General features: G+C 40.9%; 1 protein-coding gene across 4 annotated transcripts in view; it reads right to left on the reverse strand.

The window, feature by feature from the left end:
- kcnip4a (potassium voltage-gated channel interacting protein 4a) overlaps positions 1–17,404 on the reverse strand; it is a 109,947-nt gene that overhangs the window by 57,163 nt on the left and 35,380 nt on the right. The gene's annotated exons all lie outside the window — the stretch shown is intronic.

Below are 17,404 nucleotides of genomic sequence, written 5' to 3' on the forward strand. Positions count from 1 at the left end.
AAACACTGCACACATGAAAAGCAAAATTAAGTTGCACAATAACTTTATGAGAGAAATATTACATCTGCTGGCTCTATCACCTCAGTATTTGTCCTCAAATGCATGTGTCAAAGCATAACAAGTTTCATGCTATATATTCATTTAAAATGGTCAATACACTGTATTTAATAAACAAGTTCTGGGTTTCATTAAACAACTTTTAATGAACAAAGAATTGCTCCTTAACAAACTTGCCTTTTCATATTCAGATCCTGGAAGAAGAAGTACTAATATCACACTGTGAAAAAACTAAAATGTAAAGTAAAGTAAAAGTCCTGCATTGGAAATATTACTTCAGTAAAACAAGTATAATCAGGAAAGTTTTCAGGAAACTATTAAAAGTAAAGTACATACAAAAAAAGTCTAACTCTTCATACGTCTTCTGTGCAAATATTTCCCTCTGAAATACCACCAGTTTGTGTCGGAGTATAGAAAAAGTAGCTCAGTGTTGGATGTGGGGGGGGTGAGAGAGTGAGAGAGAGAGAGCTGAGGGTGAACCAGCTGCTGCAAGGCTGTGAAGCTCAGGAGACTGGTGGTGCTTCCGTTACTGCTGTGACCTTATGGACCACAGAGGAAGAATGCTGTAAAGAGTGGGAGCTAATCTTGTCAGACACTTAACAAGCCGAGCCTTTCAGAAGAAAAAAAAAAAAAAAAAATGGACGCAACGTTATATTGCCGCTACACAACTGCCCTAGCAGCTCGTTTTGTTGCCGCAGATTACAGCAGTATCCCTCAATACTGAACCAATTTCAAAAATGGTTGCTCCCCATCAGTCACCTAGACCCACAAAAACATGGGAAAATAGGGTGCAGGTAGATAACATCAAAGTCACCCTTTAAATGCAGAGTGAGGAAACGTAACAGCCCAAGTGTGATTATTAGACAATGTAATGAATGATTTGAGAAAAATACCAACTTCCTACTTTATACCAATTAGTAAGTAACGCATTCAGCCGTTCACTCTTTCACCACATACAACAGATTGTATCTGTATATAAATGCCCAACATTTTCTCTGCTGATGATGGCCGGCAGATGAATCATGACAGCCCACACATGCACAAGTCCCCTTGAAATGGACAAGTATTTTTGCACTGTTCTGTCACAGCAGATGCACCGCCGCTACCAGCAGCAGCCCTGCCACAGTGACACAAGCCCACTCACAATCACAGTGACAGGCACTCTAAAACCTCAGTGACCACCTGCTTCGGGAATACATATTTAGAGTTCTGGGTTAACAGAGGAATGCAAAAAACCTGCATATGGAGATATAATGAAACCCCAATAAGAGTAAACAAACATGCATGAGCTATAGGCTTACACAAAGCAACATGAATGTACTTCCATTGCCCTACTAATCACTTACTATATAATATTTTGGTAGTCCATTATAAAGGTATGGTTGACTGATCAGACTTGCAAAGTGAGGGCAATCAGTATTTGCATAGGTTATACCCAAGGGCTATAAAGCAGTGGTGGGCAATCACAGCCGCAGCACGTGAGGCGACTACATCCCGAAGCTGCAGGAAAGTAATGCTCTGGGTCAGACATTATGAGACTTGAAATACATTTATGATGTGCTGTAATTGTCTACCAGCCCATATTCAGCTAATCCGCTTTTTGTAATGCAGACCTCGTCATCAGGGACTGAAAGAAGAACTGCTACACCCTACATTGAGTTGGTTTTAGGAATGCGCAAAAGGGGGAGAAATAACAGAGCTTTCATGCACTTAACCAGAGGAGATTTGTCACTGACTGCCTTTTCATATGAGAAAGTTTACCTTTTGACCCTTTCTCTTTCTTATATATATATATATATATAATCCTAGTGATTTACTCAGAGTCTATTTCAGCCTGTCCCAGCTTGCAACAGTCAGGTTCGCTGAGCACAATGATCGATTTGTTAAAGGACAAGTAATTGTGGGCGAGTAGTGTGCTCCGATTGCCTCGGGGCTTCTTCAAGACCAATTTGTCTGGTTGTCACTTGAGGGTCAGGGCTCAGAACTCAGTGTGGGGCAGGGACGGAGCCTGGCGGGAAATGTGATCTCCCTGTGACGCGTCGAGTGCTCTCTGCTCATTTGTTTGTGTGCGTGTTTGCTTGCTTGCTGAAGAGTGAGTGTGTTTTCATGTGTGTGCTACTGGGCACCACCACAACACCGACGATCGATAATGAGGCCCCCTTTTGTTCGAGTTTGTAGCGTAGCTGCCTGTTGTTGCTTTAGAGCGTAGAATTTTAGACGTGACTCACCCAGCTTCACAGGGAGAACGTTTGTACCTCTGTAGCTTACATCTTCAGGTAAATTCATTTTGCAGCTGGGACTGAGAGTTTCAAATGTTTGACGAAGATATTTTCATAGTGCACTTGAACACGTTGAAAGGTAGATTTCCTGTTTGAACACGAAGAAAACAAAGATCAATGGATCCTCTGCTGCCAACGCTTTATTTACTCTCCATGATCCAGAGAGAGTTAACACCTCGAGCAATGCTCTTAATCGGCACGGCCTCCTGAAAGCATTATTCAATATGCCGATACTATCCTTTCACATAACACACCGTCACCATGAACAATCTGTAACAAGCCCGTCTGTGTCGGGCTAAATGGAATTTCACACATCCCGTCAGCATCTTTCTCCAATAAAAACCACATGTCATGAATGTATTCCTCAGTGTGGCAGCACCTAAAGTCCTGGAGCATCTTCAGCGGAGAAATCATCACCTCTTCTGTGTCTTCTCTTTTTTCAAGGTGGTTGCTCCAGGCTCTGGATTTAGCCAGCCATTACAGAACAGGGTCCATTTTTCATGTGTAATGGGGTCCTCCATTAAACATGAACCTGGAGGTACTATCATTGAGCTTGGCACCATCACTTCCACAAACCAGCTACAGATACTAGATTGGATGAGACTCACTGAAACGCTAAAGCTTCAGAGGGAAAGATAACAACTGATAGAAACAGAACAATGCTGTTCCCCAATCATCATCTGGTATCAGCTACAAGGGTGAACTTACCACAAGGGAACCTAATTACTCCCACCAATAGCCTTCTCAAGGTGAGATGTTGTGACACTTCTTTCTAGGCCTAAACTCTACAGTTCCCCTCAGCTCTACAGTGCTTTACTCTCATTAACTCCACTTCTTCAGCAAAAAGCTTTGATTAACTCATTAAGACTGTACTTGGCCAGCACCAACAGACATACAAAGTTAGCAACTAGCATAGCATAACGTTTAGCAGCTAGTAAATCAGGGATTAGTAGAGATTATCAGAGAGAATATTAAAATTACATTCACCATGACTGATCTGATGTTTGCTAATGTTGCCCCACGTTTGCTTGATGTGTAAATCTGTTTGCTAATACATTTTGCCATATCAACATGATATGGTGATAATATATCAATGCTGTGTTTACAGCTTGGTGTGTCGCCCCAAAAACGGCAAATGAAAAGCAATAAATGCAAGATTAACAGTTTAATCAGTGCAGAACATAGTGTCTCTGAAATATAATCTTGTAAAAATAATATGGTCTTTAAAACCTGGAGATGGCATTTAAGAAAAGCCTGCAATAATTAAAATTCAAACTGGGTCTCTTATTCCACTAGATTATATTTAATTCTTTGCTGAGCTCCAAATCAATGTATGGTGGGAAAATATGGCGAGGTATCAAATCAGGCAATAACAAAGATATAAGAACAACCTGTTGTTAGCGACTAATGCTTTTCATAATACCTTATCAAAACCCATGAGTTTCTGATTACACGAACAATACCAGTGTGAAACATGGCAGAGAAATCTAGCCTCCTACTGTAGCACACTGAAACCCCACACCACTACCGCTGCATGACAGACAATATCAGCCTCCCAGAGAGGGCCTCGTCTTTGACGGCACTTTCCATCAGCACATATGTGGAGTACACTGCTTCAATTGCAGCCACTGGAGAGGACATTGGCACTCTATATTTGCCCTTTACGTATGAAGTCATACCTCACCATGCAGCCTCAGTGCAGTGACAGACCTGTAAATCAGAAAGCTAATAGCATAACTCTAATACAATTGCATAAAGGGCAATCTGAGGTGGGAGAAGTTACAAGTGGGCAAGTGTGCTAATTTGATTGAATTGTGGTTCTACCTTATACAATTAAGGATTTCACTATAAGACATGGGTAAATACATTATACCTATCCGGATATCATTACAGCTAGGCTGATACCTGCATAGCAGTCACATGCATAAATGTATGCAATACTCTGCAATTTAGACATTTGTTGTAACAACGCCTCCAGCAGGTTGTTCTGTATTTAAAAAAGGGAAAGTTTGAATATATTGCATAGTAAGTGAAATTGAATCTCAAAGACCGATGGGTAAAACTACATGCTGTGATGTGTTGGTAATGAGGAATACACTAGGTTTGGAAAAAAAGACCATATTTGCTGCTTTGGTTGACACCCCACCGCTCAAACCTCATTCAAATGTCTTTTTAATGGCAGCATACAAACAACACAGTGGACCACATGTTGGCCTCTCTCCAAGATCAAACCAAGGGTTATATTCATTTTATGTGAAGCCACTCAGGAAATCTGCACATGCAGCTATGGGCACATACTTGCTTTGGTATCCACAAAAATTATGCAATTAATCATAAAGGGTCTCTGTATAATATACATTTTATACCGTACCGCATAGCAACATCACGCTCGTTTATCCTCTGTACCATTTCAGTCAGCCTGATGCATATAGCCTTCCATTAACTGTTTTCACTAAGCATTATCAAATGCTATAATGTGATATTCAGACAACAGGGGTTAAGAGATTAATATTTACTTATACATGTATGCAAACACACATTTGAAGAGGTGACAGAGTATAGGATAATCATGTTCATAGTGACATTTTCTCTCTAAAGCCAAAGTAAACTCCATTATTAGCTATATGATACTATCCGTTACTGATTTTATACTTATAAAATAAGTATTTACCTACAGCAAGTATTTATATTTAAACTTTTTGGGCGTTATCCAACCTATAGTAATAATAATAATGATCCAAAAATATGTGAAATTAGTTTTAGGTCAAAAGCCTTCACATTTTTGTAGGGGAGGACCCCAAAACCAAATGCCTCCTTGTATATTTGATTCACTGTCGAAATTCAAAAAGTAATATGATTTGCTAATACTGGCTGATGTGAATTAGGAGTCTTTTTTTCAGCTTCAAGCACTGGTAAGATGGAAAGTTTGTGGTAGGTAAAAGTCCTACATTCTGTTGTTGACACGGTTTCATCTTTCAGATTCCACTGGCCAACATTTTTTTCGACGACATAAGACAATATATAGGACAATATTTTCCAACTGTTTTTAAATTTTGAGTAGTCACAGTCACATAACATGATTATAAAGCAAAGCTCTTGAACTGACCCCGAAGGCCTGTTTTCTGAATTTTTACTGAGGCAGGAGTCTGAACTCAAACGTATCTCCTGCCTCAGTAGAGAAACAGTCTCAAGATGGAGACACGTAGGAACTATTTTCAACCGAATGATGCACTGAAAATGGTGCAACACAGCATCGGCCACACAGATCTGGGAATGCAATGTGACCTGGCATATTTATTTATTTGTGTCTGCAGAAGCTGAGCCTAGCTGTCAAAGGAATCTGGAATTGATTGAAGTGTGCATACCTCTGCACGTACACAGAGGAAGAGGTGCAGTTTAAAAATCAATTAAAAGCACTTATTTGATTACTTTCTTTCTTGTTCATCAACATTGGCAGAGAGGAATGGTTGGCTTCTCTTGTGAAACTGCCACCTCGGGGAATTGTTTTTCAAGCTCATTCCCTGGCATCAAGTGATACATTTCTCAAAAGGACAAGAATGGAAATACAGGAAGCAAATATTGCTTAGTCTGCATCTCTATTTACTCCCTCAGCGTTTCCATCTCCACTCCACTGACTCCAGCTCAGATTACACGTTTTGTTTTTCTTTCCCCACAAACAGGAAGCCGTTTTATTGTTTTTAAGAGATTACAACTGTACAACTGTACACTACAAGAAAGGAATCCCCGGGCTGAACAAGAGGAGAGGCAAGCAAAAAGAGATTGTGGTATTATAAACTTTTGTGCAACGTTTTGGAATCTGATCAACCTTTAAACTCAAAGATCTACGAGCCAAACTGGCTTTCCCGGATTGTCATTGTCTCACTGATACATTGAGCATTTTTTTCATGTATATTTAGTCTGAATGCTCGGTAACGTCACAATAAGGCTCCAATGCAGTTATTGTTACAGACTAAGCCACAAATATCTACCCGTTTGTACTGTACTTAGGCTGTTAGACCTGACGGACCACGGTCTGTCCCGACGTAACCTGGTTAAAGTAGGCTGGCAACATTCTTCACAACAACACTAACTGCCGAAATAACAGTGAGAGATATAAAATACATCACAAATACTTCTCTTTGCCCTTTTGTTGTTGGGCGAAAAAAACCTGTGGCTTTGCATCCAAATGTGTTTCCCCTTCAAAATGGAGGATATAGAAATCCATGTGACCAATAAATCATGCCAATCCAACGATAACATTTACACCATCACTGAATCAAACCAACCCATTATATGGACTATAAATAGCTCTAACTATTCCACAATACAGTTTTACCACTGGGCAACGCCGTGTAAGTGTAGATCTCTTCCCATAAGATTTATTACAATCAGTTTAAACAGAATAAGAGATCACAGAAAAACACACAGATTTCCTTTGGGGGCACAGTTAAATTACAGAAGAGAAGAAAAAAAAACAACAGCAGGAGAAATAGGGCGAAGAAACTGAAAGGAGGAACAAGTGCAAAGGGGCGATCTATCCTGATTAGGAACAAATATAATGCATCAAGCAGCCCGTCAGAGGCACTAGAATGGCCAGTGTGATCTGTGGAGCGCTGCCTACGAAGATAAAGGCCTTAGCCGTATTGGTGAAGCTCAGTGATTGCCGAGGCAGAAGTCCTGTAAATGGCAAACACAAATACTTTTTCCTCCGTTGCTTTGCATTTAAATTGAATCTGCGACAGTTTCGGTGGCGCGTGGAAAATGCAGGAGACTGAGGAGAAATAACACCTTGCTTCCCCGGAGGACGCTCCGTTGCTCGGTGTGTCATACATCACCTCCTCTACTCTTTGCGACATTCACACGTTGAGCTGCAACCATTTAATCTGTTGGAGGTATTTTTGCAGTGTCATTCTTAAAAGGAAAAAGCTGCAGCAATCTGTCCCAAATTCAAATTGGATGTGTAACTGTATGAAAAGGATTAAATGAATCACCGCTCTCAAGCAAATGGTTTGCTTCCTTTTAAAATAGCTAAAAGAAAGAGGAAAATACAGTAGTTCAACTAAAAAAAAAAAAACAGTCACAGAAATGTGGCTTTTATAGGCTCTCTGACGGAGGTAATGTTAAAAGAACAAGAAGCATGATAAAAATATCCCTATTAATATATACAGTGGGTACGGAAAGTATTCAGACCCCTTTAAATTTTTCACTCTGTTTCATTGCAGCCATTTGCTAAAATCAAAAAAGTTGATTTTATTTCTCATTAATGTACACTCAGCACCCCATCTTGACAGAAAAAAACAGAAATGTAGAAATTTTTGCAAATTAATTAAAAAAGAAAAACTGAAATATCACATGGTCATAAGTATTCAGACCCTTTGCTGTGACACTCATATTTAACTCACATGCTGTCCATTTCTTCTGATCCTCCTTGAGATGGTTCTACTCCTTCATTGGAGTCCAGCTGTGTTTAATTAAACTGATTGGACTTGATTAGGAAAGGCACACACCTGTCTATATAAGACCTTACAGCTCACAGTGCATGTCAGAGCAAATGAGAATCATGAGGTCAAAGGAACTGCCCAAGGAGCTCAGATACAGAATTGTGGCAAGGCACAGATCTGGCCAAGGTTACAAAAGAATTTCTGCAGCACTCAAGGTTCCTAAGAGCACAGTGGCCTCCATAATCCTTAAATGGAAGAAGTTTGGGACAACCAGAACTCTTCCTAAACCTGGCCGTCCATCCAAACTGAGCAATCGTGGAAGAAGAGCCTTGGTGAGAGAGGTAAAGAAGAACCCAAAGATCACTGTGGCTGAGCTCCAGAGATGCAGTAGGGAGATGGGAGAAAGTTCCACAAAGTCAACTATCACTGCAGCCCTCCACCAGTCGGGGCTTTATGGCAGAGTGGCCCGACGGAAGCCTCTCCTCAGTGCAAGACATATGAAAGCCCGCATAGCCCGCACAGACTATGAGAAATAAGATGCTCTGGTCTGATGAGACCAAGATTGAACTTTTTGGCGTTAATTCTAAGCGGTATGTGTGGAGAAAACCAGGCACTGCTCATCACCTGCCCAATACAATCCCAACAGTGAAACATGGTGGTGGCAGCATCATGCTATGGGGGTGTTTTTCAGCTGCAGGGACAGGACGACTGGTTGCAACTGAAGGAAAGATGAATGCGGCCAAGTACAGAGATATCCTGGAAGAAAACCTCTTCCAGAGTGCTCTGGACCTCAGACTGGGCCGAAGGTTCACCTTCCAACAAGACAATGACCCTAAGCACACAGCTAAAATAACAAAGGAGTGGCTTCGGAACAACTCTGTGACCATTCTTGACTGGCCCAGCCAGAGCCCTGACCTAAACCCAATTGAGCATCTCTGGAGAGACCTGAAAATGGCTGTCCACCAACATTCACCATCCAACCTGACGGAACTGGAGAGGATCTGCAAGGAAGAATGGCAGAGGATCCAAAGAGGAGCTCAAAAGGGTGCTTCGACTCAATACTGAGCAAAGGGTCTGAATACTTATGACCATGTGATATTTCAGTTTTTCTTTTTTAATAAATTTGCAAAAATTTCTACATTTGTTTTTTTCTGTCAAGATGGGGTGCTGAGTGTACATTAATGAGAAATAAAATTAACTTTTTTGATTTTAGCAAATGGCTGCAATGAAACAAAGTGAAAAATTTAAAGGGGTCTGAATACTTTCTGTATTCAGACCCCTTTAAATTCTTAAATGATTCTTAAAAAAGAGGGCATCTCATGAAATATTTTATTTAGTTGGATTATGGCCATATAGACAACATTGGAATATGAATACTATGTCTGCCCAACCTTAGTGTTATTTGAAAAAGAAAACTGTTAACTCAGTATTCTCATACTGACACCCACCTTACAAGTGCTACAAACATGAGGCCTGCTCCAGGTAATTTATCAATTCATTTGGGCCTATAAATGCTCTAACAGTGATGTCAGACGAGCAAGATCCTTCTTGTTTACACCTGCCTGGCATTGACTGAGTTATCCAGGTAAGTAATGGGGCGAAAGGTGGACCTGTCTGCAGAATGATGGAGATGGAGCACCTTTGGCTGCATGGCCGACTGTGCCGAGCTGCGCCTGAGAGTGTGACTGATGATAACGTGGGTGTGGGGAGTTGATGGTTGTGGGGGGAATGTGGGCTTAATCTTGGCCATGACGCCCACAGACCAGGCGGTACCGAGTGGCTAGGTTGTAGTGTCCTTGAATTGGAGCTTATTGAGTGCTGAGGATGGGCAGCAACATTCTGGTCACACAACAGCACATTATCTTCTGCACCCTGCAACGCACACAAACCCTGAGCTGGGTCAAACGGCATCGGAGACCATACCGGCTACTCAAAATATATTGGAAACATGCACCAAAAAAAAATGTGATTATTGTGCGCACAGCTCATCTCATTGTGGAAAAATACAACAAGAAAATGTATGCATACCAGTGAATGATTGAAATCTACCTTTTTGACCATGAACATGCTATAGTGATGCCATACTGCAGCTATTTTACTCTGCAGTGCCTCAGATGCCAATAGTGTGGTATATCTAACAGAAAGGACTGCAAGGAGCACATACTCTCTCCGTGGGACTGTATATAAAGTGTGTGTGTGCAAATCTAAGTGTGTGTACACATTCTCTCTGTCATTAGCTCTAACCTTCAGCTCGCTGACTCTTAATCAATGAGACACCTATGTGAGAAATAAACCTGCTCCACAGTGACAGAAGCCAACAGTAATTAAGAAGTTAAACACTTCTTGCACTACCTGCCTTGATCTAAGCAGCACACACACACACACACACTTTGTTTTCCTGATGCAGTGCACTTCGTTAACTTGGTCCCCGGAAATAATTGGTTTTGTGCAAGATTATTAATACTTGTCCAAAACTGCTGAAAAGCACTGAAGAGCAACGGCCCTTTATGTCATAAGTAGAACAAAACCTCACATCCGTTACTCAGGAAAAGCAGAAACTCATTACTCCACACCAAAAAAAATTTACATCCTGCATCTTGTCCAACTTTTCATTGCCTCACTTTATCCAACTTGACATTTCAGGCAAACCTTCGCTTTCTGTGAGGGAGAACGATCTGTCCAAATTTCAATCTCGAACCAATCACAGGAGACACAGAAACAATTTGAGAACAGCCCTTTTCATCAGTGGATCCACACGGCGCCTGGGGAAAATTAAACATGATAAAGAAAAAGTACAAAAGGGCAGATTCCTGCGAGACAAGTCTCTCAATAAAACAATGTACAGTGTACGAGAGCTTTTACTTCAGCACTTTCGGTTGTGCATGATTCTTGCATAAAACGTGCGATTATCTAAGCGCCTATTAGGGGGTTCCTCTTGTTTATCACCAATCTGACCCTCAAAAGTGTACCGATTCTCCTTGTGTTGGCAGGTAGCAGGCGCAGGGCTGCAGTCACAGTAATTGCCAGCTAACGGAGCATGGAGAGGACATTATCTCAGCAACTGACAAAAGGCAGCATTTGAAACAAAGAGCCTCAACAGGAAATGAAGTGATTATAAAGTGTGCGAGAGGAGCTAAAGTTGAGTAGGAGATGAGAAAGTGGGATGTAAAGCTGGAAAGGACAAGCAGGATAATATGGATGGTGAAAGAACAAGGAAGAAAAGGGTGGGAACTTTTTAATTTGACTCAACAATAGTAATGATCACTTGAGGGACAGTTGGAGCAGATAGCAAAAGCACCGGGGTAATAGAACGATTCTCTGAGGTGATAACAACAATGAGCTAAGAAAACAACCAAACAAATTAAACTCCTCTTAATGGTCCCCCATCTTACAGGGCACACAGTCTTCCACTCAGGTTACCTCTTTCTTATTTAATATCTTCCATAATCATAAAAACAGTGTACCGATTATTGTGTCATCTTTGTTTTTTCACTGAATTTCCTGCTGGATTCAACAGTCATACCTCGTACACAGCAGCTTTTTAACTCAACCATGCTCCCCAAACTAAAAATAACACCGCCATCAGAAGGACGCTCGTTTACAAACATTAGCACAAATGGGAAAACTGATTATGTGGGCTAGCGAGGGTGAATTTAAATGGGGAGGCACACGGGATAAGGACAAGGCAAATATAGAAAACATAAGGGGAAAATCAAATTCAGGCAACTTAATTGGTGGATGTTGTGGTGACAAGAGAGGCGATCAATAAAAGCACAAAAAACACAAATTTAGCTAATGTGTCAGTGTACCCAATCTATAGCACTTGATGTCCATTTAATTGGGTTCCAACACATTCATCTCAGTAATAGTCTGAGAGTGAAAATTTGATGGCGTACAGTACACCAACAGTGTGATTGGATTCCCCTGACATATGAAGCATTAATCACTCTTATCAACTGTGCGCGTGACATCTCTATGAAAAGCACATCATTAACTAATTATTTATTCTACATTTAGTAATTAATAACAAGGTACAGAATTGCTGGAATGATGAGTGACAGCAGAATTCCTCTGCAACCACAGGAAGAAATTGAATAAATGACTACATTGACATTGGTGTTTTTTTAGGTGCATCTATAGAGCAGAATTGATGCAGAGATCCAGGCCTGATTACCTGCCACGACAGAAATGCTGGTATCGTCTTACATAACACTGGGCCAGTAAGTCTTGCAGTACTTAAACAATCATGCTACTCCTTTTCAGTCAGGAAAAGGGGGATCTGAGTGGACCAGCCTGGGTTTAGCTACTGTACGACATGCTGGCAACGTAGCCAAGCACTGTGTGAACTGACCCAACAAGCCAAAGAATCTGTGCGGTTCTAGTGTTGGGCGGCAACACAGCAGCAGAAACCAGAAACCAGAAGAAGGCTGTGAGGCTGTGAAACAAAGAGACAGTGAACTGGGGCTGCCAGGAAGCTGATATGGATACAGATATCACAGTCAAATGTCTTCTTTCTGCCCTTGCCAAAGGCAGTGAACCTTGGAAAAGGGGTCATGGTGAAAGGTTAAAAGAAAGCGCATTACAAGATGACACTGATACTTGTTCTACTTTTTCCGTTATGCGAGAGGCTTGGCAGATATGCTTCGATGTTCTGGATCACTACAACATCCTGTTCTGTCTTCAAGTCAGTGCAACTACATCTTGGTACAGTAAGTTCACAGTAGACTCAGAAGGGAAAGAAACAACACAGTGTGCATTATCATTAGTTTCCTCTCACATATTTATGAAACTAACGTAAAGAGCATGAAGGACATACATTGCTCATAAATAATATACAAGAGTTTGTTTACAATCGTTTGCTGCATTTAACTCCTTTATATGGACACTTTCTCACACTTTTTTTTCCGTTATAGTTCATAACTAACAAATCAAGTGTTGCACAGTATGGACAGAGGCGTATGTGTGTATCACACTCTGAAGTTTGAGGTTTGTCAGGTGAGTCAAGCAGATGCCATGTTAGCTCACTGGGTGTGAAAGAAAACATTATGCAACATGGTCAGCCATCTGTTATTGTTGCCTGACCAAACATCACGGCAGAAACGTGGTGCTACAGAAAGTATACTACTTTGTGGTTTTGGACATTGTGATAAATTTAAGAAAAGAAGCTATAAACCAGCTGAAGAACAAAATGAAGAGGAACAATTGGATGCTCCCTTGGTCATTTTGTTCTACTTGAATATGTTTTGAACTCTGTAGAGGTGGCAAAGATGCATACATTTATGCAAATTGTTAGAGAAGTGGCTCAAAGGCTGTTAATCCACAAAGCAAAGGTTATTAAGTTTCTCTATAAGCAAAGCAGCTATGTCCTGACACACTAGCTTGTGATATATTTATGTATGTGCAATGTTTTATCACCATCTATATTAAAACTTTGCAGACGCTACACTATACATTACGACTATGTTGTCTGCTCTAAACCACAGCCGATACACTACATCAAGCAATGTTAAATAGCAACTCTTTACTTGCCATTCAGAGTGGGGACACCGCTGCACAGACGTGATGCCAACCCAGCCTGCCTGTGGGTATCAAATATTCAGTGTTTGGTCAGGGATTATGTGCTTTGAACGTGCTGTCCTCATGGGACAGGTGGAACATGACCTGCTAATAGCCATCAGGAAACCACAGAGAGGGAAACAAAGACGGGTCCTCGCGTCACTGGGCAGGCCCCCCCACACATGCTCCCAAGTGCATGCTGAAAAGTCACCGAGTACATTTTTCACAGCATCGTCTCGTGTCCATGGAGTGGATGAGTACCTCCACATCTCAACTCAAAAAGAACAGACTTTTCCCTTGCAGTACATTTCATGTTCTTTGATTTCAGTTTCTTTGGCACCAGATAAGACCCCTTTCTCAACTTTTAATTAGTGTAGAACTAAATAGGCTTTTTCAGTAATTCAACATATCCACAAATTATCCTAAGCAGTAGATGAAAAGGTTTATCTCGAAAAGTAAATTCCAGACAGATATTATTCTTCGGTTTCGGACTACATTGTCTCAAAGGACCTTGAACTCAAGCCACATCTCCAAAAATAAACTATTTAAGGAAAATCCCTTTGGGGGGAAGTGGGGGATGTGGACTGGTGCGAGTGCTGAAGGAAAGCTGGCAAAAAATTCCAGGAGAAAGGACGTAGACGTCTCTCTGCTTGCCCTGTTGCCCCTGCAGTCCTGACCCAGACAAGCTGTGCCCTGTCCCCTGAACGGGTATACACCAAATTCAGAAAGGAATAGTAGTGGAAATCCAGCACAATTTTGCACATTTGAGAAAACAAAAAAATCCCATTTAGATGATTGAGCAATAAAAAGGAAACATCTTGAGGGAAGAAATAAATGCTTGTTTGCTATTTACTGCATCCCTGCGCAACCAATATATAATCATTTGAAAGCTCAGAGACATTACAGTCGTTCCGCATTGTTCCATTACGAAGAAAAAGGCCACGGAAATAAGTATCATCACTGCGCCAAAAAAAAAAAATACTGCATTGACAAGCTAAATCTGACCATCTAACCGCTAGAAATCCATAAAAGCAGGTAAAATGCTCACAGAGGCTCATCAAAGCTTTGATCGCACAAAGAAGAGATACAAAGCAAACTTTTACAATTTTTTGGGTTGTTTTTTTATAAAAAGGTGAGTGCAGGGGGTCTTGAGGGTATGTATTATGATTACAATACATACAATTCATACAATAAGCTTGGACTCAGATACGAGCATGTGAGCCTGTGCTGATGAGAAAAAAATGATGATGCATTACAGAAGCTGAGACGCCTTACAGCCAAAACACTGAGGGAAGAAGCAATCAGTGAAGATGCAGTGAAAGATTCAAAACTGTTTTGCTCCAGAGTAAAACAAAGTGATACAGTTGCATAGGTTTAAAAAAAAAAAAATAAAAAAAAAAAAAGACTTGTCCATCTCACTGCACAACCAGTGGTGCTGACTACATAGAGAATGGAAATTGAAAATGTGTCACTTAGAAGTTAGCAGCATCAATCACCCAGCTTTAAGACGTCTGAATGATCCTGACCGATACGCTGGTGGACCGGTAGCTCTCTCTGCTCATCCGTCACAGAGGCTGTGTTGGAAACGTTGGAATAGATGAAGATTTTCACTGGTGTGTGCAACAAATAACTTCCTGCCTTCCAATGTGTTGCATATATGCTGACACTGCTGTTTAGATTTATAACCTGTAAGATTTATTTCCTCTCTTTTTTCCACTACAGTGGGGAAATTCAAGGCCTACTGGGCAGCACTGGTGGCTTGAATAGTTTCTGTGCTCACTGAAGAAGTCAGATAAATCATCTTTGGACTATAACTTCACATCAGTGCTAGGAATGTTTCCGTGTATACAAGGGTAATGGGGTCAAAATTGGACCTTGAACATACATCTTGTAAACAGATGATCTTGTAGATAGATCTTGCGCTATATCAAGAAAAAGCTTGTGTGGACAAAAAGCATTCACGACATTACAGATGTGATGTACAGCTCAATCTGTCCAGGTCTGTTCTGTTACATCAAACTCCATTTATATTAATCTGCTGCACAGGCTGTGTAAGATAAGTTAATATGGCGTTCATGGAGAAATGGATCGACTCGAGTAGAAATTATCTCATGAATGACTGCTAATGGGTTTCGGAATTATGTCAGTGTAACGTCGTGCTCTAATTTTTGGTCACAAAGGTTGTAGTTGTACAATGTGTCCCAAAACATCAAAGTTTGCTTGATATGCTGACAGCTGGCATTTGAGTCCATCCTCTTGTGGCTTCCAAAGATGGAAAACAGGCTCCAGTAGTGCCGGCTGAAGTTTTCTTTTGTCCTGAAGTTCAGAATTTACCAACCAAACTAATATTCTTCAGACAATGTGGCCAATAAATAAAGAATGTTTTTCTTACTCAGCACACGTACAGTAATTGCGTTTGTCCACAGGGAAATATATCCAGCCTTGTATTTAACAGGATCAATAATTAATAAGGACCGACACTGATATTAAAAGGCCATTGTGCACCCAAACAAACACTGTAGCCTAAAGTGCAGTATGAAGCAATGACACGTCTTTTTAATCAACCAAACCTATGAGGACACTAGAGGAGATCACTACCGAATATACTACATTCATCATGTTAATACCATGACCTAAACGATCTGCCTCCCATTCCCCCCTTACCTCCACTCTGTCCCTCAGGTCAAGGAGATGGTAGTAGGCCATGGATGTATGGAATTATTCCCTACTGTATGAGAATAGTCCCCCTTTTTTTTCAATGTGTGTTTATTTCTAAATACAACAAAGTAGGAAGGAGCCAGTGCTAGAAAAAAATATAGTGCAAGTCTCGCATGTACAGAAACATGTTGGAATTCATTAGCATGCTCATGTAGCACCTTTCTGGGGCTTCGCACCATCTCGCCCATGCAACGTGATGATCAACATTTTACTTGACAGCGAAGCTCAGTTAATCCAAGAGCGAAAGAAGAGCCATGGAAGGCAAGGGTGTCAATGTTTGCTACTAGTCTAGTCACATCATCTGTAGAGCTCACCAGTACTGTATAAACAAAAAAGGCACATACACACTGCACTGTATGGTCCAAGGATAAGCAATGGCAACGCAGCCTTAATGACGTATGTCAATAACCCTTAGCTCCAGTTTGATGCATACCAGTAATATGTGCCAGTTATCAGAAGATGCTACTGCTGCTAACCTTATCCTGTATTGAACTTCTCATGGAGTAATCAGACGGTAATCCACGATAATCCCAGACTTAATATTGTTAGTACCATAGAGTCTATCTATCCTATTAGAAGGGCTCTTGGTGTGTGTGTGTGTGTGTGTGTGTGTGTGTGTGTGTGTGTGGAACAAAAAGGGAAACAAAATCTATTCTGCTTTGCAGTATGATACAGGTGCAGAAATACTGATAAACAAAATGCTGTGTGCGTACAAAGTATGCAACAATTTCTGCTTCTGGGGAGGATTTCAGAAGGATTCTGCATTAGAATAGTGCTCCACATCATGGTTGTGTTTTTTACCACATACCTTTAAGAAAATCTGAAATCTACAATGGTCAAAATTATTTAGGTGATAGAAGCATGATAACTGCCAGACAGAGCTTGCAGACCCAATGTCAAATGCTTGAAGACATTTACATTTGCTTTTGAAAACCAAAGACTGCACAAGAAGCTGTTTGATTTTTTTTACTCCTTCATATTTTTAATGATTTCACCTTTGCCTCTCGTCAAACTGTATTCTCATACACGCACACTTACACAAATTATAATGCAGAGAATGTAATAAATTCAAACCCACTCTGGAAATCCTCACAGTGCTATAGCAGGGTTTGCAGGCATACATGTACACACGTCCTAAACACTATGAGGCATTGATGGTATGAAAGTGTCCTAACTCAGCCCCATGTCTCCAATATTAACTTTGCAAAGAGACAATTTTATCAAAACATGAATCAAGTGGAGAAGTTTGACCAAACTGCCAAAAGGACAACGCCACAATCGCTGCAGATTTAAGGGAATCACCGCAAATGGAAACCAAGGAGGGAGCCTCTCAGAGTCCCCGAGGAGCCTTAC

This window comes from Anarrhichthys ocellatus, unplaced genomic scaffold (assembly GCF_004355925.1).
Source record: "Anarrhichthys ocellatus isolate YVR2014 unplaced genomic scaffold, GSC_Weel_1.0 scaffold11, whole genome shotgun sequence".
Classification (NCBI taxonomy): Eukaryota; Metazoa; Chordata; class Actinopteri; order Perciformes; family Anarhichadidae; genus Anarrhichthys; species Anarrhichthys ocellatus.